At 37.9% G+C, this 26,225-nt stretch overlaps 1 protein-coding gene across 1 annotated transcript in view; it reads left to right on the top strand.

Annotated features, from left to right (window-relative positions):
- CNTN1 (contactin 1) overlaps positions 1-26,225 on the top strand; it is a 211,298-nt gene that overhangs the window by 32,043 nt on the left and 153,030 nt on the right. The window contains exon 2 of the mRNA XM_071423632.1: positions 25,972-26,015. The gene's annotated coding sequence lies outside the window, so the exon portion shown is untranslated. The remainder of the gene's footprint in view (positions 1-25,971; positions 26,016-26,225) is intronic.

Raw genomic sequence — 26,225 nt, 5'->3', positions numbered from 1 at the left:
ATTAAAAAGGCAGATTTACAGTAAGTGAGAAGCCGCAGGTTTGTGCCAGTGGCGACATATATGCTTGTGTCATTGAGCTTTCTCATCAGGCTGAGGAAACCACCCTGTGTTTTATTGCTTTCTGTCACTTGCTAAAGGGTCAGAATACCAAGACTAGAGTATCTTTTTTGGGATCTTTCTTGCAGAGAGACCAGTTCCTTGAAGAAATTGTCTTGCTGTCCAGTGCATTATGTAGAATACCATTCCCCCACTAGTACTTGTTCTGTAGGCACTCAGTATTTTAAAATGTGAATAAGTTGTAACTGATGCCATTACGCTTGCTAAGCAGCTGAAGCTAGATCTGCAAAGCTGCCTCGACAGCTGTTCTGCAATATTGACTCCATTGCTGGTTTTGTAATTCTTTCTGTTTTCCTGCTTCTCGAAGTGTTTATTGTGCAGATCCAGCAAAGTGTTCATCATCTGTTCCCTCATTTTACTCCTTGGAGTGTGTGGATTTTGGATGGAGCTATGTTTCCCAAATTTTAAATACTAACAATGGAGTCTGCCTGAACTGTTTAGAGGGAGTCAGCTACATCTACCACCTACAGCTGGCATCTCGTTTTGGCAATGGCCATTGCTGGAGATGAGCTGGTTTGCAGAGTTTAGAGTGCTCTTGTTCTGACTGCCTCTTCCTGTGACTGTATTTCCAGGTGGTCCTGCTGGCCCCTGTGCATTGTGCCAGGGCCACTTTCCACTGCTGGTGCTCCGGTCTGCTATGAGTTTACTAGGTGCAGTCAGAAGGTCCTTGCTTTGTGCATAGTCCTCTGTCTTCCTGGGACGAGGTGTATTCAGTTTTGGCTGGAAATTGTCCCAGGATTTGTCACAAAAACTTCTTTATCTGAGACAGGTTGATAGCTGAATACTATGTCCCCCAGCTGAAGAGCTGCTCTGTGGGGTCTGGCTGCCTAGACCTGAGCTACATTTCTCCTCTATATATGTTTGGATCGGTTTTTATTTTCCAGGTCATGCACCACCTACCAGCCGGTGTCCTGAGTACTGTGCTTTAACATCTGGCTAACTGCTTCTCCCAAAATAAAGAGATGTAGGTTTTGCACTGCCTTGAAGAAATTGCAATTGTACAGCTCCTTCATAGCATTGCTTGACCTGCTGCCAGCTTCCCCTGCTACCTCTCCGTTCCCCACTCCCTATGAAGTGTCAGTACTTGGGATGCTGGTAGAAGCCCTGTCTCAGAGCAGGAACAGGAACTGCACTTCCAGCTGTTTAACACATATGTGGGATATTGCCAGTTCCTGTTCATTGTGAGTAATCTTACTGTTGCCACCTTTGCTATCTGCTGGGCTACTGTTAGTCCTGTGCCAGTTATTCTTTTGAACCACTAGTTTTGTTGCTAACACTAGTTGTGTTGCTATTCACAAGCACTTCAGATTTTGTAATTTCCTTGGCTTATAATTAAATATGTAAAACTATACATTTATTTCTGAAACTAGGGAGACAACCTTACAGAATTTTGTTATACCTGTTGTAGCTGATAGACTGTAACTGTATAAGGCTGTATATTCACCAGGACAATTTCTTCAGTAACCTAAACTCCTTTACATTCTGCAATGTCATTTTAGTCCATGCATCTGCTTAAAGCTCCAAAATCTTGCTTCCCATATCTGATAGTGCTGATTCCTGTATCTGATATTGATGCTTTTTAAAACTGTCAAGGTTGTTTTCTAGAACTGTAAAGCTGAGATAAGTGAAATAGTGATAAAGAGTGTAATTATTTATAGATCACTGATCACAAGCAAATAAATAATGGGATTTAGTTGACTTTAATTTTGGCATCAAATATTATTTCATAATATTAGTTAATTAGCTAAAATAAACATCAGAAAAGTTAATTATTAGAAATCACTAAGAAGCAGAAATTTCTACTTATAAGTGGAAACTGCTACTCAGTGAATTCTCTGCTTGTGCAGGCAGAAAGAATCTCTGCTCCAAAAACACTGAGAAAATAATGGCATTCTTTGTACTGTGAAAAGCAATTTTCTTTATTCTTCTATAAATCTTCTCTGCCATCAATAGAGAAGGTCTGGCATCCTCCTTGGTTTAAGCTGGATCTTCTTGTCCTCTGGCTTGTATTGGTGTTAGTACTTGGAAGCCCTCACAATGATCATTGAACTGTTGCAGTTAAAAAGAAAAAAGGTTTAGAAAAAGTCCATGGTGCTGGTGGCAACCAGTGACTTATCTAGACATTTAAGCAAATCTCAGTCATCTGAAGGTGTGTGTCCAGTTAAACTACCGTTCTGTGCTTTCTCTGCAGTCAGCAGTGAGGAGGAGGTTCCCCCAAAGGAGAGCCCTTCCTCCAGATGTTCAAATTTATTTCATACATAATAACTTGTCTAAAGAAATTTGACAAGTTCAGGGAAGATGCAGGTAGCCAGAAAACAATTATTTTATCATTTCAATTCCTACCTGATTCGTTGTTAAAGTTTTACTGTTTCTTGCATTTATACTCAGAAATGCAGTCATTTTACCTTAATGGCTTTTGACCATAAATTATTAGTCCATTTTGTACTTGTCATTATTCCTAACTCCTAAAGACAATTAAAATGAGTGGTTGCATTTTGCAGCTATTTTGTGCAATAATAAATATTAATTTAGCAGTAAAGAGATGACATAGGCAGAATAAGATGTTTCTGTGTTGATAGTTGCCCTCAGAACTTTAAAGGCTTAACACACTGTTATGAATTGAGTCAAGCACACAGTACTTACTGCATACTTATCTGCAAATCCAGGTAATAAACTGGTTAATTCTAATGTTACTTTATTTCTTAAACTTTTGATTTGCTTTAAGAAATAGGCAAAAGAACAGATCTAAATGAGAGCTCTGCCTAATAATGGGCTTGGTGCCCAAAGCCTAATCCCCACTTTAATAGGAGGTTTCTAATACAGTGGATATCTTCTCTGACTGATAGTTCCCCAGCTTCCTACACTGATTTTGTTCCATCTTCAAACAATGCTATTCTTTGCAGCCAATACATACCTAACACATGAATCACAGCCTGTCTCTCTCCACTCATTACATAATGACCCTACACTGCATGGTGACTTTTGTAACTTGGACCTCTCTGTGCTGTAATGAGATGGGATGAATCTTGATTTAAGTACTGCTTTACCTAAATCCTCTGAAGAGGTCAGTGTCCTGCATGTATTCAAAGAAAGAACATCTCATGCTTTCATGTCAGAGCAGACCTATGGCAAAATCCAGTATGGTCTCAGCTGTTCGGTTTTTTTTTTTCAAGAAACAACCTTTTAGTCAGAAGATGTTAGCTGTCTTTTTTTGGAGAGCACTACCCAAGAACTGGAAGACCTGACTTTCAATGTAGCTGAGGTTTTTCTGCCTCAGATTAATTCCCTACATGCTAAGCTAAACTGTGGGAGTGTGCATGTGGGGTGACTCCCAGTTTTGAAGACATGTTACTGTGTCAAAAATAGTCCTGTGAAAAGAATATGTGAGGTTCTCCTCTGTCTTCTCCAATGATGAGTGTCTGCATTTCTTGTCTGGGAAAATGCAGTGCTGAAACATGGCAGCACAAGTGAATTTCCATTCTCTCATGCATAGTTATCCAAATGTCCATTAGAGGGGAAAGCTATTGCTTTTACCTCACCTCTGCTAACCTCTGCTTCTTAAAACTAGGTCCAAGTCATTTTGGTCTCTTTCTGTACCCCTTTGTAAATTTTTTTGCTGCCTTATGCAGAGAAAATATTTTCTCAGGAGCACAGGGACAGCATTACTCTCCTGTTAAGTGTTTGAAGGTGCTAGTTCACAGCAGAGTCAAGGTCTTTTTGAATAAGAAGAGAAACAGGTGAGTTTTACAGTCATTGAAAGTGTCAGAGAGGAAGCAACACTCATGACAGTGTTGCTGTAGTGTTTCCTTGTATAAAATAAGTGAGTAAGAAAGATCACTGCCCATTTTACCATCCCTTAAGACAGAAGCAATTATCAACTTCTGATCTTACCGAGATGAGAAAGTAAATGAGAGGAAACAGTGTGGGATGGGTTTTTGTAGACTTTTGTTAGTAATTTCTGAAAGATGTAGACTGATGGAAGGAAAGGGATTGTTTACATGACCCATGTTCCTGTCTGTTGTGTGAATGAACTTGGATGACATTTTAAGATCTTATTCAGGGGATGAAATCTCATTCTGATCACATGAAAACTCCAAATGGCATTTTCCTCAAGGTGCCTTTGTTTTACTTTACTTTTAGGTGAAAACAGGTCTCTCCACTCCGCTGCATCTGCCCTTTCTGTTACTGTAAAATCGGCCAAGTCAGAGAGTTTCAGCCAAATGCAGCTCCTGGGATGGTTCAAATGTGTCTCCATGGCTGAGCCCAAAACTGCTGGGGGGGTAGGGGGCGGGGGGAGAAGGCCAGCAGGGCTCCAGGGGCAGTGTTCCACATCATCCTAGAAATCCTAGAAGCATGTTAAACACCCATCTTGATGCTTGCAAAATGTAAATCTTCTACCTAGAAAACAGTTTTCACCTACCTATTGTGCAGTGTGTCTTGTAGCTTTCTGCTTTTCACGTGCAGAAAGGTTTACTGAATGCTTTGACAGTTGCCCATGAATAATGTAAAAAGAGCATTTAGTAAATATCAAAGCCCTTGGTTCAATACCTCTTCAGACCATTCAGGCAAGACAGAGAGCTCATATAAAGCTGATGTAAAGTTATGAAGATAACAAATGGCAGCAGAAAGGTAGTGCTTTTACATTTTCCTGCTTATAACTGTAATGGAAGAAAACATAATGGGAAACTAAAAATCATACAACTAAACATGATGATTAAAAATTATCACCCTTGAAGTTAATGCACAGTAAACTGGTGGAATCAAGTGACACAGATACCACTGAGGGAAAAAATAATGAGGGATAAATAATGACAAGTAATGCTGCCTTGACATTTATGATCATCAGGCTGAAGATAGGGAGGATGGATTTGTTGAAGAACTCTGCCATCAGTTAGCTAGTAATAATCCTGGATTGGAAAGTAGTTCCTGGGAATCAGGAAGCAGCTGTCCACTTGAGGGGTGTTAAAGGCTTTATCAAATGGTCATTGTAATACAGAATGTGAACTTAGACCACAGTCCATTCACTTGTGGTTGTTGTTTGTAGAATGACAGAGCATCAGAATAGTTTGGAGAAACACCTTCTAGAAATGTGCAGGAGCTGACTGGTACCATGTGACATGGCAGGATGCCTCAAGGTAGGGAATCTATCCTGGAAAACCAGAAGTGAAGCATTATGTTCTCTCCCTATTAGAGGAGCATTCTGGGGGACAATTAGCAGCTGTTGCTGGATGAGTTGTTTCAATATTTTTCTAATACCTGTAGCAGCTCCAAGAGCTGTGTGCCCTGAGGAAAGGATGTGAAGTACAACTGAGCTATGGAGCTCACCACCTGAGTCTGGCTATTAGAGGGGTTGACAGACTCCTAAACGGTATTAGACACCTTATTTCTGAGACTTTAAGAAGAACTGTGTATTTTCTGGGGTTTTATTTAATACATTTAAAAATAATGTGAACTCTGCAAGTTTTCCAAGTTCTTTGCTATAGGTAAGACTTCATTACTATTTTTTGAACTGCTGTATCTACACAGTATTTATTGTTTTCAGTTCTGCCCTTGAAGTATGTCTTATGCGAGGCTGGTAACCTGTGATTTTTTGTTGTCAGATATTTAAATTACTTTGGCAATTTTAAATTCTAAAAACTTGTGCCTTCTAATAGAATTGTCACAGTAGTGTCCTGTTTTAAGATTCAGTTCTCAGGAGGGCTAGGCACTTACTGTAAGTTTAAAATTCATTAAGATTACTTCTCAGGAAAAAAAAAGTTAGTACTAATGAGTTAGGTGCATTCATGGTAGTATAAGCTACTTACTGTACATCACTCTGGTTTTCTGCAGGTAGAAGTTTAGGAATCTCAGGTAATTTCTACACTTTTACATTTTGTCACCTTAAGAAGGTTTTCATTACTCTTAGTATTTTGATTCATTTGCTGACTTTGGTTCATTCATGCATCTTTGATAGATTGGGGCTGAGCCTCATTTTTTTCATTTGAGTTGTCTTCATGCTTTTGGGTGTTTGATACCTAAATTCTATAAACAACTCCACCTGGTTGACAAGGACAGTAAGTTCACAGCTTCAGTGTATGTAGTTTTTGCAAAACTGTAGCTTAAATCCCTTTTCTAGGTTTTTTAGGCATTTGCTAGATCTCAGTAACAGGTAATTTTTAAAGAACGTAGGTTCCTATTTCTTATTTTTTGTATCTTTTGCCTTATGTAGATAAATTACTCTGATTTAATAACTTTAAAATCTATAGTAAAAACCCTGCCAGTGAAAGTTACTGAATAAGCACTAAATAAAGTCACTTCGTTCACTACTAATAGTAAACATTAAGGGTAAGACTGATTGCTTTTTTTAGTTCACCTTTTTGTTAAAACATATAAAGGTTATTTTCATCTCTAGCATTTGCTGGCTGGTCACTGTGTTCCATGTCAGAGGGAGCCTTGAATAATCTCTTTGAAGGCAGTATTGAGGCAGAGAATTAGCATTCTCTCCAGCCAGACTCCATTGCACACAGGTTGGTTTCTCATTTGTCATGGCAGTGTTTTCATTAGGTCAGCTGAAAAACTGCCCTTCTCTCCTTCAGAATGCAAAATGAGCAGGGAATACAGCAAAATGAAATTACAGAAATAAATGTTAGATAATGTATGTCAATTAACCATGAAAGCATTGACATTAATCTTAGACAAATTCTAATAATTTGCTTGAGCATACAAAAAGCACAAACCCGCAGATGTCTTGTGCTGGAGTTAGAATTTCCCTTCTTTTTTTGAACTATAAAAAACAAGGTTGAGTTCTCTATATGAGAGAGACTCTCTGTCAGTGAGACTGAGCAGCAAACTAGATGAGGAAGTAAAGAGCTTTTTCACCTCTCTTGACTCTCTCCATCCCTCTAAAGTTGCTACTAACACATACATTTGGAAACAAGGAGGATTGACAGAAACTTGATAGAATCACGCAGAAAACTAAATTATAAAGCTGTAGTAATTCCTGGCACAACAGTAGTTGAAAATTTAATTGCAAAAAACTGACTTCACTCTTATATTTTCTATAAAACAGCAATGGTACAATTCTGTGGGCGTTTTTTGTAATAAAAAAACCCCAGTAAAATATGGAGAAGGTTTCAAAAATGTGTCCCTCTTCTAATATCGTTATTTAGTCAATCTAAACTTAAACAGTTCAGTTAAAATATGCTGTTTCATTACTTTTGTTAAGAGTATTTTGGTTTGAAAATAAATACTGTACATGCAGAAAAAAAGTACACAGAAACATAATAACAGATGACTAAGGAAGATTAGATAAAATAGGAAATTATCAGTATGTTCCAATTCGCATAGGAAGAATTTTCTTAAATTTAATTTGTCCTTTTAGAAAACTGGTCCTTCCAATACTACCCGAGTTGCTATTTTAAATAAAACAATTACTAGCTAGAAATTCAGTAAAGTAGCATTTTTCCATTTTTGTCAGAAAAAAATTCATCTTAGTATAGTCTGTGCCTTGGACCCGTTCAAACAAAACCAGATCTCTACCACATGCTGGATTTTAATAGTATAAATACTTCAGACTTCTAAATTACATAAATAGAGCAGGCAGTTGTCAGCCTTGAAAATAACTCTTATATTCAGCTGGGGGATAGGAAGATGTTTATTTTGGGATGTACAATTCCCATAATGGAGAAGAAATTACTGTTTTACTGTCCTATTTTTATATTGCTGATCAATTCTCTTTGCACAGTAAAGATACAGTTCTGATTCAGATTTACGATGGGATTTGATCAGTCTCTTCAAGACCAAAGAGAAAATTCTTTTACTTTACTATTTCATTCTTGGGAGTCAGCTGCATGGTTTAATATTCTTGCCCTTTATTTAGCCACAGATTTTGGTTTGGTATCAAAACCAAACAGATGCCCCAGAAGTGTGAGAGTCATTGTTTGAGACTGGAAATACACCTGGCTGCAAAACACTTGGCCATCGCAGCCAGCTACATCTGCCCCAGCTGTGATAGCAGCACTGGAAATGGGGGCCTGGAGCTGCCAGGGGAAACGTCAAACCCTGCCTTCTTCCCTGCCTGATAAGAGAAACAACACTGGCAGAAATAGTCCAGTTTTATTGAGAAAAAGCTGCCTCAGGGAGCTGTAGAATGTGCTGGTGTGGTGCTGCTCTGGAGTAAGACTCAAGCGTGCTCTGCTCTCATTGGCAAGGCTCTGTGTGTGCTTAAGTCTAAGTATTTGCTTGCCTTATTTCTGCTCTCTGGGGAAGTAATCTGCCCCTGTGTACAAAAGCGTGAGGAATTCCTAATTTTATAATAATAAAATATGTCTAATCCTATGTTTTAAATACAGTGCTCCTAAGATACCAGAGGCTTTGCATTTAAGAACAGTATATTTTAAAGTCTTCTGGCTTCCCCAGGTAATTTCTCTCTCAGGCAAGAAGTGCCAGCCCTGGCTGTGGGGGAAGCAGCCTCCATCACCAGCCATTTTTGACACTCTGCTACCTACAGCCTGGTAATTCCTGCACTGGTTGCAAGTGAGTTGTCACCAAAGAGATGATTGCATCCTCAGTTACAAGGGAAAACCTCCTGAATGAAAGGCTCTAGCTGTCTGGAAAAACAACAATTTCTGATCACTGTACCTTTTCACCAGAAATTACTAATTTCACCTCCCTGAGGTCTCCAATGGACAGGTTATTGTGAAGAACTGTTGCACTGTATTAGTACTGAAGAGGACCCTTTTTTTTTTTCCCTGAGCCAAGTCATTGAGCTTTAACCTCAAAGTAGGTTTTCTTTTTTATTTAACTTAACAGGTGTTGTCAAAGAGTATGTTTGGCTGCAAGTCATGTTCCAGACTCTGGCATTTGTGACTGCTAAGACCAGTAAACAAATACTCCATCCACATAGGGAAGATTGAAACAGGACTGAAAAAAAGGTGTGAGATATGAATTCCCAAGGAGCTTAAGGAATGCTTCACTTGTTTTTCTTCTGGCAGCCAATAACCAAGTACTTCTTTTAATGCCTTGTATAAAAAAAATATCTTCTTCTGTTTGTTATGTAGACTATAGAAATATCATGTGAATGCTAAGTGAAATTCAAACACTACAGCATTACATTCGCAAGATGCATACAGCTGTTTGGGCTGCTATGTATAATTTGACTAATTTTTCTTCTAATTTTTTATATTTCTCTTTTAATTTTTGTTTCATATGTTAAAGCCTTGTGAGATAGCATGGTGTCTTTTATACTTGCAGTCTGCATAGTACAATTTTTTCTTGCCTATTTTGAATCTTTGTGTGTGTTTTTGTGTCAGCCTTATTCAAGGATCCAACATCTAATTGCTTTCAAAGGAAGAGGACAATTTACAGAAATGCACAACAACATGTTTGTGTGCCCTTTTTTTGGTTGCTTGTGCTTCCAACACATTCTCCCGTGCACTCAGGAAAAGTGAAGCACCTATATAGGCCAAAGTTTCTGTATGGAAAATGTTGCCTGTCTTACAGTGAAATTCCAGTGGATTTAATTTTTATGTATGCATTCATTTGCAGTAACAACAAGGAGCTGAGCTTTTCATCATATAATTTCGAAGTATTTTATATCAATGGGGGAAAAATAAATCTTGTTCACGTTTTCATTCCTGTAGGCTCCTGTGGTTGTGCAGTAATGGAACTGTCATGCAACTGCCAGAACCAGCCCTGAAATTCTGCCTATTGGTGTGTATAATGTATATTTTGTCAGGGCTAATTTGAACACTGTTGTCAATAGCATGCTATAAAAAAGCTTGTGGTAGCTGAAGCACAGGATAACTGTAGGAGGGCTGGAGTAGCACTTGCTGCTCTAAAGAGCAATCACAAATAGTTCAGAAACCAAAGAATTTGACCCCACTTTGATGTGAAAAGGGAGTGGAGAAAGAAGGACTTTAATCCCTCAAGTGTGATTCAGCATCCCTATGTCTATGTTTAGCATAATTTGGGACTTGGCACCCTGATGTTTCTCTCTCTGTTGCAGAACTGGCTGGCTGCCAATGTCACAAAAGTCAGTGTAATCCTCCCACTGAGGAGGCACCTGCAGAGGGTCTGGGGCAGAGGGTCCTGTACAGCTTCTGCTGCATCTCCTGGTGTCAGCAACCCTTCTTCCTCTCCATGTGCTAGAAAGGATTTAGAAATGTGATAACTGCCCAGGAGCTTTATAAGCCATTCCTGCCATGTCCTAAGTTAATTTGTATTAGTTCATTTACTGCATAGTCAAGTTTTTATTGAATTATTGAGCTTCTATGTGAATAAAAGTGTGTGTGTGAAGGGACATGCTGTGCTGTCAACATCCGCTGAAAGCTGGGATTTGTGATGTATGCCAGAGCCCTGGGAATTCTTCAACTGGGAATGGTTTGGAAAAGCAGCTGTTGAACAAAAAACAAAATGAAACTTCAGCATTTGTCAGCTCTTGTCTGTCAGAATTCAGAGATGGATAGTGCATTATTATTTAGAACATCAAGAGTTCCTTTTAGCAATTGATACTGTTCTGTGCTGACTGTATTCTTGTTACTATTTATTCCCTGCATTCATAGGGCTTTTTTGCAAGGTAGTGTGTGGCCTAAAATAGGAAGCTTTTCTTCAGCAATCTGCAAACTGATGAAGCAGTCAAAGAAGATGTAGAGCAATCATTTTGTAGAAAATACATTTTCAGTCTCTAGTGACAAGTAAGCATCTGTTTTTTCCTTTACATTAAAAGACATTACAAGGTGATAAGAGACATTACTTCTCCTGTAATAAAAATGCTGTTGAAAAGTACTGGTGAGCATCCTCCTAGGATCTGCTTTCTCCACGTGGCATACAGGGATGCTACACCAACCAGTTTATTTCAAAGGCCTGCACAACACAAAACATGCAGCCAAACATACCACTAATTGATATGAAAGTGAGGATCTGTAGAGTAGAAGTTACAGTTATAGGCAGTTTTTACTGATTTTATATTGGCATTTTTTTCTGCTTAACTTTGCAAAGAAATAGCTTCTCATAATTTCTGGACAATATTTAGGGAAAAGGAGAAAAATATAATAGTTTTCTGTCCTTCTGTAGGAAAATACAGTAATATATTTTTGTTGCCCATAGTGGAAATTGTTTCTTGCAAAGCAAAGAGCATAAGTAAAACAAAAAAAAACATGGAAAGGGATGTTTTCCAATAGGTTTTCAGAGTGAACAATGGAAAAAAATACTGAAATATTTATAACCAAGACTTATGTGCCTTACCTTCTGATTCTCTTTTCACTAAGGAAAAGTAGGTTTTCTTTTTTATTTAACTCAAATTCTGAGGATTCCAATTAAAATTCTTTGATCAGAAACAGTTCTACATGTATATATTTAAACTATGGGAGAAGATAAAATGCAGACTGTTGGGCATCTCTTGGATGGCCAAGAAATTTCAATTAAAAGGTATGAGAAATAATTTAGCATGTATTGGGGAAGTCTGTAAGAGCAGTTTTTATAAATTCCTATAAAACACAGGAAACTTTATATAAAATTTTATGAAGGTTCAAATTGGCAGCTAAACTAGTTAAATACTCTGCATTTAGAGCATCCAAAAAGACACTGCTGCAAAGGTTTATATTATTCCTTAGTGTTCATGGATGCTTTCAGATGTTTGGTTGGATCTGTCAAGAGTGCAGTACAGTTCAGCTCCCATCTACAGTTACAATCCCAAGAGAGATTTTCAGGACAGTCCTTGGTAAGCTGTGAGGTGAAGGAGTAAAAAAAATTTTTGAGAGTTAAGCAACTTTAGAAGAATCTTCAGATATTTTTCTTTATCAATTCCAAATCACTCATGACAAACATAAGAAATTCTCTTTTGGGGTAGAACGAGTTCTGGATCAAGAAGCCAAAGGTGATGGCTTTAGTCAATGGTTGAATTGAACTATACAAAAGCAGCTCTAATTTACAGTTTTAGGCAGTCCACTGCCTGGAATATCTTCTACTTGAGCTCACTTAGTATCAAACCAAAGCTAAAATATCTAAGTTTGGAGTATCGGTTTCCTACCCAGGTAACAGGCTACTTAGTAGACTTCCTTATCTGAAAATAAAACCATACTTTTGAAATATCTTTGGTTTTGAAAGATGAAATTTAAGGATGCTGAAATTGCAGGGCCAGTGACAACAGGATTCTAACTGTAAGAGAGTGATAGTTCACGAAATGTTGATACTTTTCTTGGATGACATTGCATATACAGAACTGAGCTCCAGATTTTGTGATATGTCATTTAAACTGAGTGTAGTATTTTAGTCCCTTGCCATATTTTTTTGCTGGTTCCCAGCTGTCCTAAAACCTTATTTATTCAAATAGATTTAACTCTGAAAAAAAAATCCAATAAAAGACATCCCAGTTTGATTATGCCATACTTTTAGCAATGAATCTGTCGCTGTGTCTGTCTGAATTGTGGCAAGATTTTTCTCCTATTTGTTTTCTGCTAGACATAGCTTTCTCAGCAGTTATTTATGTGAATTTTAGAAATGTAGTTTGCTGGCTACAGGACACCATGGCCTACCAAACAATTTTCTGGTCAGGATTCTCTTGAAACCATACTGGATAGACACAGGACTTGGGCAGTTATTTCCTTCCCTCATTCTGCAAGCTATGAAAAAGAAAAAGCACAGCAGAAATCAGACTTGAGAAAAATATGGTCCACTTAGTTTGATTGTTATGGTTTCCTTAATAAAAGTTTAAAAAGCAATAAAAGAATAATAGATTGGACCACTCAGACAAACAAGCTTTTTTCAGGAGTTTTAAATCAAAAATATATAATTATGGAAGGTAGACTAGGAAAGAAAATTAAAAACATTTCTTAAATAACTAGTCCTAAAAATAAGCAAAGAATATTAACCATCTGTGCAGATCTTGCAGTGTTTTTCCTGTAGCAGGAACTTCCTTAATATTTTGTAAATCATTTTGATCTTCCAGAAATTCCCATCCACATAAAGTCCTCATTATCTTCATTTGTGGCTTATCCTCCACTATCCTTCCTCCACTCTCCTCCTAATGCATGTATAACATACAGGATAAATCTCCTTGAAAAAGCTTTCATTTACTGACTCAAAAAGCTTTCATTTACTGACTCATTTACTGATCCCAAAACTCATTCTCCAACTGGAAAACATTTCAAAATCTGTGCCTTTTTTTTCCCATCATGTGAGTTATTTTTGAGAATTACTATGTAAACATGTGAAATTAATTTCTAACCTAGTAATGAGAGATCTGAAATAGAATGGAGGAAACAGTTCCAGTTGCAATAAAAAATGCTATCTTGGAAAAGATTTCTTCCAGCATATCAGTTGTGTAAAGCAGTCCCAGTGTGAATAATGTTTCATAACACATTGAAGAAATCCACTTAGTTTTTTGGGGAAGAACACATGTTTTGGAGTCCATTATTTGCTGGAACACAGGACATTTATAATGTTCTTTTCTAATGCTGTTTTTGGCTTTTAGCCTTCTAACTGGTGCAGATTTCATAAGCCATCCAGTCAGATCAGGCCAAGGCTTATGGGAGGCATGGAAGTTCACCAGGTATGGTTCAGCCAGTTATGAGGCACAGCTCAGCATTGACACAAACAGAATGTAAGTTTGAAAGGGGTGTAAACAGAGATAAGTTTGTCTTTTGGTAGTCTTTAAAGGCATATCATAACTTCCTTTAAAGTTGTTTTGTTTTATATAACCTTTGATTTTGAATCTTAGCCTTGATATCCAATCTAATATACAATACAATCTATTATACAATATCCATCTAATATACAATATCCATCTATATACATCTAATGTATGTGTGCTTCTGAAAGAAAAAAAGCAAACAATAAATCAAATCTTGAATTTGCACATCATATAATCCATCATCTTTGGTTTATACAAACATATGCTCCCTGCTTTCAAGGGACCACGTTGGGGAGGGCAAGGTTCAAAGCACCATGCTTGAGAGAGGAAGAGTTTCCTAAGCAGTGCACATCTGTTCCTGAAGTACTTTTGTAATATGCAACCAGGAATGACCTTCTCTAAGTTTTAAAGTATTTTAAAGGGAAACCTAGGACAATATGGACAGTGTTAAGATCATATATTTACTATAGGGTGTTGTATCCAGTTTGATCAGTGGAAATTTTAACAGTGATTTCAGTCAGAGCAGAATTTGGCTATTATTTTACAAAGTCATATCAAAGCCCAGATGGAAGAAGTGATTTATTTATTGGTAAAGGCTTTCTAGAAATAACTATAAAAGTAAGAGAGAACCTTGTAACATAAACATAGCATCACATAATGAAATCAACATTTATTTTTCCTAATCCTTACTCTTTGTGAGATATAAGCACTAGAAGACTTTTCAAGACTTGTTAGAGCCATAAAATATCTGTAGTAGAGGCTGGAATAGGGGCAAAGGATTCAGTTTTCTCTTTGTCAAGAAGAATCAGTAAGATCTGATCTCCTGAGAGGTAGGAGGGAGTTGGTGCAATGGAAGGATGGAAGACCTTAATGGTCTCTTCTGCAGAAGAGGAGATGCATTTACTCAGTCTGACGTTCTCCTAAGGTGGAGGTGAAGGATAGTCTGGGAGAGCTCCTTTCTTGGCAGATGCTGCAGAAGCCATTCAGTCCATGGTGACAGTGAGTAGCATGACTCCAAGGATGGGCCAAAACAGCAAACGTGTCCTCTATTAAATGGGGGCCACAGTCCACTGTTGACTTGTTTGTTTCCCCTCCTTTCTTCTGACATAAGGGTAAGGTTTTTTTGGGAAGTGTGTCATTTTTTATTAGAAATTAATACTCAGTAGTGATTTATTGCTTGTTCCTTGTATTTTTTAATTCCCTTATCCTTACTAAGAGAAGAAGGCAAAGCAAAGGTAAATATTATTTTCTTAACCTGATAAAGATCAGGGAGTTCTCTGCTGTTCAAAGGGGTTTTCTTCCCTCAGGTGGGCACTCATGGTACTATGAGCAAAGTAATGGCTGTCAATGGCTGTCAACAAAACAGATGAGACAGAGGACAAAACCAGACTGGTAATTAATTGTGGTTAATTGGTATAATTCATGAGCTTGTTTCTGAAAGCAGTCACAGTATTCTGTGAGTCACAGTATTCTGCTCTCATTCCTTGTGAAGAATGAGAGCAAACTAGAAGCTAAATATTCTTTCGTTGAAGTTATTTTAGTTATTTTTTTAATCTTTCATAATACATGGACTAGAAAATATCCACTTATTATCAGAATACTAGACATTTTATGTGTACACACAAAAAAAAGTTACTGCACTACTCTGTCTTCACTCCTTCACATGTGTCATTTGCCTGGCTTGGTTTCCTCTGAGTATTACATCTGAGGGGACTGAACACTGCACATTAAAATGGCTCAGGCTTTGCTGGATCCAAGTTTCATGACTCACTGGCAATGCAGCAATGGAGTTTTAGCAGTCCATGTATGGATAGGGGGAAATATCTCACCTCCTGTCATGTACTGCAGCCACGCTGTGTGGCCCCAGTTGCAAGCACAGGAGAAGCATGACTGTTGGAACTGTGTTTACTCTTCAAACAGCTGATCTGCACCTTCTGGATGAGGTAAAAAACCCCCACAGACTAGGTGGAAGCATCCCAGAGGCTGAGCTGTGTTGTGCTGTGTGATATGATACAGATAACAGCCCCAGTCTCTCTGGACTCTCTGATCTAACATAATATACATAATGTTAATCAGGAAAGCTCTCATAGTACTTTTTTAACACTCCTGATCTCATTTTTCGTTGCGTGGGCCCATTTATATCCCTTATCTTAGTTTTCTTCCCTGTCAGCGATGTCATCCAAAATCCTAAAATTCAGTGCATTATTTATCTTTGCCAGTGGAGAACTCTGTTTTCTATGAATTGTAGAAATGGAAAACAGATGATCAGAACTTCAGCACAGTTATTCTCCCAGTTTAAGTGTCCTGTATTTAAGGTAATACTGCTCACGTTGTCATCCTTCTCACTCTCCTCCAGTTTGGGGAAATTATAACTGTGGCCAAAAGCTCTGCAAAAAAAAAGATAATGGGTGTTCCATCCACTTTTCCTTTCCACCTATACTCACTCAAAAATTGTCTTCCTTTGAAGTAGTCAGGTGTAAAAGTGTATAGTTCTGTTTAGTTTGTACTGGGGCAAAGGTGAATCTCTTCAGCAGATACTTATGCAAGACCTTAAATTTTTATGATGAAGCTAATTGTAAATCCAAATCTATATACCATTACAGTAAAACACATGCTTGGATGTTTTTACTGTATAGGTTCAGGAGGGAGATGACTCCCTGGTAGTGTAATACATTCTCTAATGGGTTCAAGAAGTCCTGTGAGGCTCTGGTCTGGCTGCATGCCCAATAGGTAGGTTTCTAACTTTCAGCTTTTAAGCCCAGCAGGCTGGCTTAATAGAAAAAATAGTAGATGGGCTTTTAGGCATGCACGTGGTAAACAGCATTAGCATTTTCTGTGTCTAGAATGCCAATTCTGCCAAACCATGAAATTATACATACTGATTTTACTGAGGAGACTTTGGTTAACTGGGCACCAAGATAAAATCATTAAAATATTCAACATGGAATATGAGCTGGCCTTTCAGAAATTGGGTGGTAAGGAAAAAAAAAAGATATATTTACTACTGATGACATTTTTAGACTTAAAGGAAACATTTTTGGTTTATGTTTATTTTTAACATCAAAAAATGCCTCTGTGGAAAGCTAGTTTGATCAGGGAGAACATGATAGAAGAGAAATTATTTAAATTTTAATTCGGATTGAATCCAATCCAAGTGATTAGTATCTCATTAGAAGGAATATCTGACATTTAGAGATGGTAACTCATGTGACAGGGATTGAGAATACAGTTCATTTTTCAGTGAAGTAATTTTACATGAAGTAATACTTTCATTAATTCTTTAATTTCAGAAAAGTTACAAACAGGGAAAAAATTTGTGCTTGTTAGCCCAAGAGAAGCTGGTTTTCCCTGGCTTATATATATATAAAGATGAGGTTTACATCAGTGGAATGGCAGAAAAGCCCATGACATGCTAAAGGTTTCATCAGTATTTAGTTTTCCAGAGAAACATTTAATGAAAAACAAGGGTCTGCATATTGTTTAGCCTGTTTTTAAGGAAATGAGACATTGATACTGTGTACTGAGTCTTGTGCACTCACAGGTGTTTCTCTGGTAACTTTTGTACCTGTTGTGCTGTTTTTAATTCAAGCTTGAGAATGAATGCAATTTCCCGAAATAACTGCAACTGACCCCAGTAAGGAGGAGTGTTAGCTCACAGTTACCTGTTGTGCTGGAAGCACACACACCTGCAGAACTGGCTGCACCTCGTTGAGGTCTTACCTGAGATATAGGGCAGGTTGTGGGGACACCTGGAGGGCAATTTACAGAGTGTGGACATCAGTCATAGGTGCCATGGGATAGTGGGTAATTCTGAGGGGCAAGGGAAGGAGCTGGAATTCTTACTGAAGCAGGGCAGACAGGAGAAGCTGCAGGATTCATGTATCTAAGGCTTCTTCAGTCATCTGCTCATGCAGCAACTTACATTGGTCTATGAGTATTTACATAAATGCAAAGAAAATTTGTTAAGTATTTTCTGGTTTAGTATGCATAGGTGAATTGTTAAACAAGATGGAAGCAGAAGTCAGATATAAAAGAGGATTTTTGCTTGCTAGTACAGCTAGAAGTATATATTCTTGTGTCTTGTAGAGAGGTACCTTAATGAAAATATCTTAACAGGACTTCACAAATAAAAATGTAGTGCTTTTAATGTATCATGCTTCTAGCATCTCTGTTCAGTGCCATGTGCAAAAAATAAAAAACTAATACCCAAATACTTTATTTCCTTTTTTCAGGTTATATTATTGCATACCATTCAAGCACTAGTATGCTTATTCCTGCGGCTTGATACTTGTGGTAGTAGTATTTTGAAAATTACATCTGATTTTGTCAGAGAAACATATTAGTACCTTAAGGATTGCAGAATTATTAGTGCTTTTGTTTTCTAATTGGAGTTCTTAGACTAAATTATTTAGTATCCTGCTACCTGACAGAAAATTTTAGGCAATCCTTCTCCAAATGCTACTAAAATTTTTTGCTTGTTCCCAAGGAGCTGATACGATGTCCTTTCTCTTTTCATAACTAGAGCTAAATCCAGATCTGTTTTTAGTTCTTGGGCATGCATTCACCAGCTGAAAAGCCTGTAATGAAGAATTGGATCATTTGTTTAATGGGTGTTCTGCATGATAGAAACAAGGGCAGATGCAGCTCCTTGCTCTTCCCAGTAAATCCAGGCCTGTGGAACATACTTTGAAGTGGTGACAGTTTTATGTTCTTTGGAGTAGAAATTAATTACTCTTTCTAAACCAGATGAATTATGGTTTAGAAGGTAATGCAGGCTACCTCTGTAAGCCCAGAAGTCAGGAATCAGAAAACTTAAGTGATGTAGAACATGTAATTTTCTGCAATATTTCATTCTATTGATTCTAGTGGTAATTAAATATGAACCTTTTGGCAGTTCCCAGAACATTTTTATCAAATTTTACAGTGATGGATTGAAGGTCTCCATGTCCAGAGTTGAACAGGGTTGTTAGCATAATTCAGCTTGAGCTGGTTGAATGCACTTTGCTAACATTATTCTCAAGGGTAAAAGATTATTTTCCTTTTGTATACTTAGGAGAAATATGTAACAGGTCTTTGACAACCCTAAATTTGGAGGCCCTTGATAAATTGATTGAGCTTGGTTCACTCTGGCAAACCTTTTTGATCTGATGCTTTTGGTTTCAGTAAATGCTTTTATTGCAGCTATTTTTTCAAACTGTCCCTTTATCTTTCAGAGCAAATACAGTAGTGACACAATACATGAAAATGAGGGAGTCAGTAAACATGTGATTTTTTCCACTTCCTAATAGATTTTGTGTGAAATATGAACGCACTTTTCAAATCTAGCCTTAACTGGGCCGGTAATTGCTCTGGTCAATGGTGAAGAACAGTATTAAATACTGGATATACCACCCTAAGCTGAAATACTCATTGAAATACCTAATTCTTTATAGATGTACACTTATAATGACCTAGTGCACAGAATGATCTCACTTGTGTGGCTGTTACTGCTTCTATGTGAATGAAACTTGTTCATAGGAGGGATTATGTGTCATTTTTTCTTGTGACCAAACCCAGATAAGAGCTATATTGTGGTTTAACCCTTGCAGGCCACTAAGCATCAGCAGCCTGGTAGGGCAGGGGGTAGAATCAGAAGAGTAAAAGTGAGAAAACTAGTGACCTGAGATCAAAGCAAAAGCTGTGCATGAAAGCAAAGCAACACAAGGGATTCATTCACCACTTCCCACGAGCAGGCAGGTGTTCAGCCATCCCCAGGAAAGCAGAGCTCCATCACAGGTAATGGTGACTGGAGCAGACAAACACCATCCCTCCAAACATTCTCCTCTCCCTTCTCCTTCCCTTGGCTCTATGTGCTGAGCACAGCACACATGGTCTGGGACATCCCTGTGGGCAGCTGGGGTCAGCTGTCCTGGCTGTGTCCCCTCAGATCTCCTCGGGCACCCCCAGCCTCTTCACTGGTGGGGTGGGGTGAGAGGTGGAAAAGGCCTTGACTCTGGGTGAGCTCTGCTCAGAAACAGCTGAAACACCCCTCTGTTATCAGCACTGTTTCTGTCACAAATCCTGAACACAGCTCCACACCAGCTACTGTGAAAATTAACTATCCCAGCCATAATCAGCACATGCTAGAAACAGGGACACCTCAAAATATCTTATGCATCTAATGCTCAAAGTACAATGTATAAGCAAAATCTATGGCTGTCCAAACATGCTCACTGGATGGCTGAAATCCAATAACTAATAATCTAGTTTTGTCCTTCAATGAACTGGCAATTTAAAGGTACATGAATGTTACCAAAGTCAGAGCTTGAAAATACCACTTAACAATAAATAGCACAAAGTGAATTTCTTTATGCTGAGTGTAGAATAAAATTTACTAATTCATGCAACATATTTTTTACCATTTAAATATTCTCATATTTTTAGAAAAAAATATTTAATTGCCCAACTGTCAATAAATGGTATGTAGGTAGTGAGGGTAGCTATGAAATAGAGGATTTTCTTGGTTTTCTGGTGTTTCTTGAGCCTTAAAATAGTATAGAAATGAGTAGGCTTTCAGTTTAGAGTGATTCTAACTTGTTCCCAGCTAAGACATTTGGAATACTACATCTCACACCCAGAGGATGTTACAAAGAGACTTTTAATGTTTTCTAGTGCTTTAGTATGTGGTAGGATGGTAACTTACATAACTCAAGTTTATGTTATCACGTGGTTTCTGGAACAACACTAACAAAACAAGCTTGAAGATTCTCCAGAACAAAGGGTAGTTTAATCAAAAAGAAGAAACTTTGTGTCTTTGTCAAAAAGCAAGTACCTTTGGTTTTTGGTTTGTTTTTATAAACCTCCTTTTGTATTTGTAGCAACAGAAATTCATACTTACACTTAGCTTGTCACAGGCAGATCTTTTTTGCTTTGCCAGAAGCCATTCCAGTCTTGCATAAAGAATGGCTTATGAAGGAGGTTTTGAATAGAATTTCATATTCTCCAATGGGTAACATCATTGCCTTAAAGTGATTAGTTAGAGATTTCTTAATATATGGCGGGGATCTCTTGCTGTATTGTTTGGAATAGACAATATACTCTTCAAATGCAAATAGTTATATTATTTCAATAATACTTTAATATGTTGGAAATCCTCTTAGCAACAGTACAGCTAAATTACTGGTAGAATGATAATATAAAATGAATGATTTGCTTTTGAAAGTAGAGGCAGCATTGGTGTGCTTTTTGTATAGGCTCGGTTTCTGAAGAAAGATTAAATAAGGTCCTGGTCCTGCATGATTACTTACATGAATAAAGTTTCTGATATGTAAATTTTTTCAGGATAAGAGCCTTTGTAATTTCCCAGGCAGGAGCTGCATCTGTCTCTTTGCTTTGTGATACACCTCCAGTATGACTGAACTTATAATACTCAATTTTAATTCCTTGCGAAAGCAGTGACTTAAGCTTCAGCCCTAAGTTAAAATCAGAATAAACAGGGAGCAAACATTGCAGAGGCTCTTAGCACACTGACAGTTGTTCTGTTTTGCACTGTTGAGTTTACTTGTTTCTAGCCTGGGTTTGCAATGAGCTCATCTATAGAAGGGTGAGATCTTGGATGTCCACTGCTCACTGACCTAGTTGTCCCTGTTTGCAGACCTAAACAGCTAATAGAACAGCCTGCAGCCAGTAGAAGATGATGAGATGTTGCTGTGATTAACCAAAGCAATTTTAAAAATTGCTTAATCTCATTCTAACTTGATGGTGGCAGCTGGAAGTGTGATTGTTGATGCCTTTAGCAGCAGCTCTGCTGAAGGCAGGCAGGGGTCCAGTGCTCAGCCTGGGACTGTGTCTCTGTTACAGAGACAGAGAAATGATGAGTGATGTGAGGAGCTGTGGTTTATCTTTAGCTATAGTCTTACCTTTCTAAGCAAAATAACAGCTGTTATTTTATAATAACAGCTCATTACAGTTAGTGATACAGTTAATACACAGGCTTTTGTGTGCGTTCCATTCTCTGGTGTACACTCACCCTTTCAGCATGCTTTGAGCTTGCAGCCTGGTGGTGTCAATACTTCTCAAGGATAATTGGAGGGGCAGATGAGTGAGGTTACAATGAATCAGCAGCACATTGGTCCAAAGACGAGTGGCATGCTAATCCTGGGGCATACTAACCCTTACTACCTTCTCACAAATCCACTAAGAGACATTTTTACTTATTTTCTAGCAAGGTTGCCTTACTTGCACTTTGTAGGCACACAGTTTGTGGTAATTGGGAGTGGGGCTGTGGCTGACCCTCAAGCCCTAATGGGCTACAGCCATGAAAAGCAGGTGAACAGCATTGAAGGTAATGAGACATGGAGTGCTGACCAATCAGCACTGAGCAATCAGCACTGAGCAATCAGCACTGACCAATCAGGAAGGGGACCAGAAGGCACACAGGTGCAATGCATTAGCCATCAGGGGTATAAAAGGTTGGGCTGAAGCCCAAGAAGGGTAATGCTTGCAGCCCTCTGATGTGCTATGATGTTACTCTGTTGGGGTAGATGCCTGAAGCCTTCAGATGAGGTATGGTGTGACTCTGCAGGGGAGAATGCTTAAAGTCTTCTGAAATTGTGTGGTGATGCTGTGCGCTGTGGCATATGCTGCAATAGCACTTTCTTAATTGATTCCTAGTTCCACGTCATAATTTTTCTTCTATTTGCTAATGTTAAAACTGATTTTAACTTACTCCTGTATACTGTGCCTTATATTTTCTAGCTCATACCTTTTGCCTGAGCTTGAAAAAAAGACTGAAAAAAGTGCTGCACTACACTTTGGGGTTTTTTCTGGGGTTGTCAATAAATCTGTGATTTTTTTTTTTCTGTTTCTATTTAATAGTTTATGAAGGAGCTTTCTCAATATTTGGCTTCTGATTACTGGAATTTTTTTTTATACCAGTGCATATCTTCCTGTGAATGTGCCTGTTTTTCAGTTGACTTTAAGCTTGCCCTTACAGCATGTGAGGTGAGTTAAGTTAGTGTCTGAGCTTAAGGAAGATTGGTATGACTTCTACACAATAGTCTCAGAAAGAGCTAAGTTATGTAACTTTTTCTACAGTTTTCGAGCTGTTTTTTTTTGGTGTATGTAGGAAAGGCCATATGTGCAGGATGAAGAAAAAAGATACTTAAAGTGATTAGGTAGAAATGCAGAGGAAGGGTGGAAAATTATTGCTAACAGTTTGACTAAAGCTACTAGAGCAATGTCTGAAGTCCTTACTGTTCTGAGTCAGAACTGAAATTTTAATATAATTTATACCTTTAGAAATGCTTTGTCTAATGGCTTGTACCAAGATCCTTTTTTAGTGTAACAAACTAGCATATTAATTTTTCAATTGAACCTTAATATCTCTAGGAAGGCAACAACTTTGTGTATCTTTCAAACTTGGACTACCTGAGCTCCTAACATGCACAAAAAACAGCACCTGTTTTTTATTAATATGGGATTCTGTATACTGTATTCCCAGCCAGAAGCCACTCCTAAGTAGGTCATGGAGATACTTGTATCTTTCTGATGCAAGCCAAGTAATCATCTTTGAGCTTGGTCAAGTTCTTACTTGCCCTGTGTTTCTGGTCCATGGGTGATCTTTTGCATGACGTACTCCTCCTACAGTGTCATCCACAATGTATTCATATATGTGACAAGTACTACAAAAGGGCTTTTCTCTGAGTGGAGGTTAATTTATAATGGCCTTTTTTTACCACTGCTGTGCACAGCCAGTGCCTGGTGCAGAACTGATGGGTTCTTCTTATTAGCAAAGTCTGAAAGTGGTGTTTTCAAGGTCTCCTTATGATTGCTTTGGCATTACTGAGTTCAGCAGTAAACTTCATCGATTGCAGCTCTCTCTTGCTTCACAATGTGATTAAGGCTGAAGAAGTGAAGATGTTCTAAAATTCTGTTTTTCTATAAATTTTCATTTATGGAGATTGATGCGAATCACTTCGTTATCTTTTACAGCCCACTGTGAATGGGAAAAGTGGGGTAAAACTAAAAAAAAAGTATTTTGCCTGTCTTCATTATGTTATTAGCTAAAATTATCAAATCCTATTATCACGACACCTGATGCAATATTGTGAATCCTTGTAAAATGAATATGATTGCTTTCCTAGGTAACTCAGTGGCTTGATTCAGGTACCAACAGATAGAAATACTTTGAGTTCAGTGCTGTTCCTCAGATATGAAGGAGGAATATATTTTGATGGCTTCCAGAGTTGTCTGTGGAAGACTCTTATTTAGACACTAGGAGTGAGTTTTGCTGGAGCATCTCCTTTGCTTGCTGTGCCTTGGTATGTGGGCAGGGGAGCTGCTGAGCTGTGAGGACTAAATTTGCTGGTGATTTCTTTAGTTTTTTTTTTCTTTTTGCATTTTACAGCAGTCAACTATAAGCTTTAGTTGAAATAAATAAATGTAAATCTTGTAACAACAAGTGCAAAGTTTGGTGTACAATAAAGGGATGGTAGAAAATAATATGGGGAAGTTATAGAAAGACTATTGTTTAGTAGTGTTAGGGAGTTTCACTGAACATGATACTAAATAGTTCTCATGCCTTTGCTTTATAACAATACATGATTAGCCTAGGGAACTCCAATAAGAAATTGGCATTCCTAAAATGCTTGCCATTTCAGTAAACCATTCAGAACCTTGATGCTAGATTTTTTCTTTATTTTCCAACCCAGCTAATCAATTTTGTAGCAAGCATGTAAACAGTTCTATTTAGAGCTAAAAGAATGACAGAATATATTGTGTTCTTCTGATAGTGTACTCAATAACTTGTTATCTAAGCACTTCATGCTCAAGATAAATGTGTTTCTTGAAAGCCAGTTTTGAGAGTTACTAAGACTTCTGACCATGAAAACACATACTCAGCAAGGAAGTGAATAGAGAATGAAACTTAGGTGTGGCAAAGTGAGTCTTTTTCTGTCTGGGTCTGTAAGAGTAGTTAAGATTACATATTCTCAATAGTAGTTTACAAGGAGGTAGAAATAATAAAGTTTTATAGATGGGAAATACTGTGATATTCTGTCCATGATAGCAGCAACAGAAGGATTAAGCCCAGGTGTCTTAACATGTACAGTAACTGACCTATAAACAGGGAGAAGGGATGAGCCTGAAAGTACAGTCATCATCTCTCAGCACAGTGAAAAGTAGTACAGTAAGTTAGGGTACAAGAGAAACAGAGTAACAAGCACATCTTGACTAAGCTACCTACAGAGTAATACAGCTTTGGAGCCTGAGTGCCTGGATTTTTATGGCACTCATAGAAGCAGCAATTGGACTTTATATCGCTAAGATAATTCCATATCTTGCGTACTTAAATCATAGGGCTTTTGGCTATGAACACAAATTAAAAGTCCTATTGTATAATCTGAATGAACTACAGTTACAAAAGCAAATACAGAGGTAGGAGCGAGCTGAAAAATGTTTTCCTTTTATGTAGCAAACTTCTGAAGTGAGTTCTCTATATAATGCAGAGGTTGGAGCTGCTGTAGATTTTTGAAGCATTTGAAAGTTGCAAGTAGTGCCACTGTAATGTAGTTCCTACCTTGATCCACTGATCAAGATGTACTGTGGATGTAACTCCCAAACTCCTAAGGGAGGCAATTGAGATTTGGAGGTAGTTTGACAGCATCTACAGCATCTCCTGTGAATCAAAAAAGAGTTGGGACAAAGAAGTCATACCCAAAGTTGTGTACTTTTTTTTTTTTCCTGAAAGGGCATGCCAAAATTTGATGGATGGAGACAAATCTAAGGAGGGGTCAGAAGAGCTACCACAGAGGGAAGAATTGTGTTAGAGAAAGCAGGAGTTATGGGATAGTATGTATCTGAGCAGGCATCTCATAATTTACTTCAGGAGAGAGCTCTAGGATCAAGTGGTTCTGATGGTAATAATGTTTCTGTGGTCAGGTGTTAATAACTTGAAAAAGTAGCTACATCTTCACCAAGCCAGTTTCTAAAGGAAGCCTATAATAGATTGTTGTGAAGTTATCAGGAAAAATAAAACCACATGGGTTTACTCTGCTTTTAATTTTAGTAGAATGTTGTGGGTTTGTCCTATTTTTATACAAAGAAGTGACTTACTGGAAACCCACATATTTATGAATGCTGGAAACATCTGTTAAAAGCTGATTGTATGACAATGTTACAAAAATATGCATAACAAATTCTGACAATTGGTAACCGAAAACCTGGGATTGAGCAAACAAGTGAAACCTGTTTTTATTCATTTCTAGATACTGGCTCTGGATCTGCAGTGAAACAGTCTACCTTATTAGAGGTTGGTGACTTTTATTTTTTCAGCTCTTACATACAATTTTAAAGTAATCTTTCTGAGAGCCAGAACCTCAGTGTCTTTGACATATTGACAAGCTGTTTTGTTGAATGTTTCTGTAGCACTAGACCCAAGGGATCTGTGTAATATAAACAAATGACAGTAATTCTTCATATTGTGGTTTGGGGGTTTTTTTGTGAAATTCCTCCTTGCATT

The sequence above is a fragment of the Agelaius tricolor genome, unplaced genomic scaffold (assembly GCF_023055355.1).
Source record: "Agelaius tricolor isolate 1412-34295 unplaced genomic scaffold, bAgeTri1.0.p SCAF_3, whole genome shotgun sequence".
NCBI classification, from domain to species: domain Eukaryota; kingdom Metazoa; phylum Chordata; class Aves; order Passeriformes; family Icteridae; genus Agelaius; species Agelaius tricolor.
The sequence above is the reverse complement of the archived record's forward strand: the minus strand, read 5'-3'. Positions and strand labels throughout refer to the sequence as shown.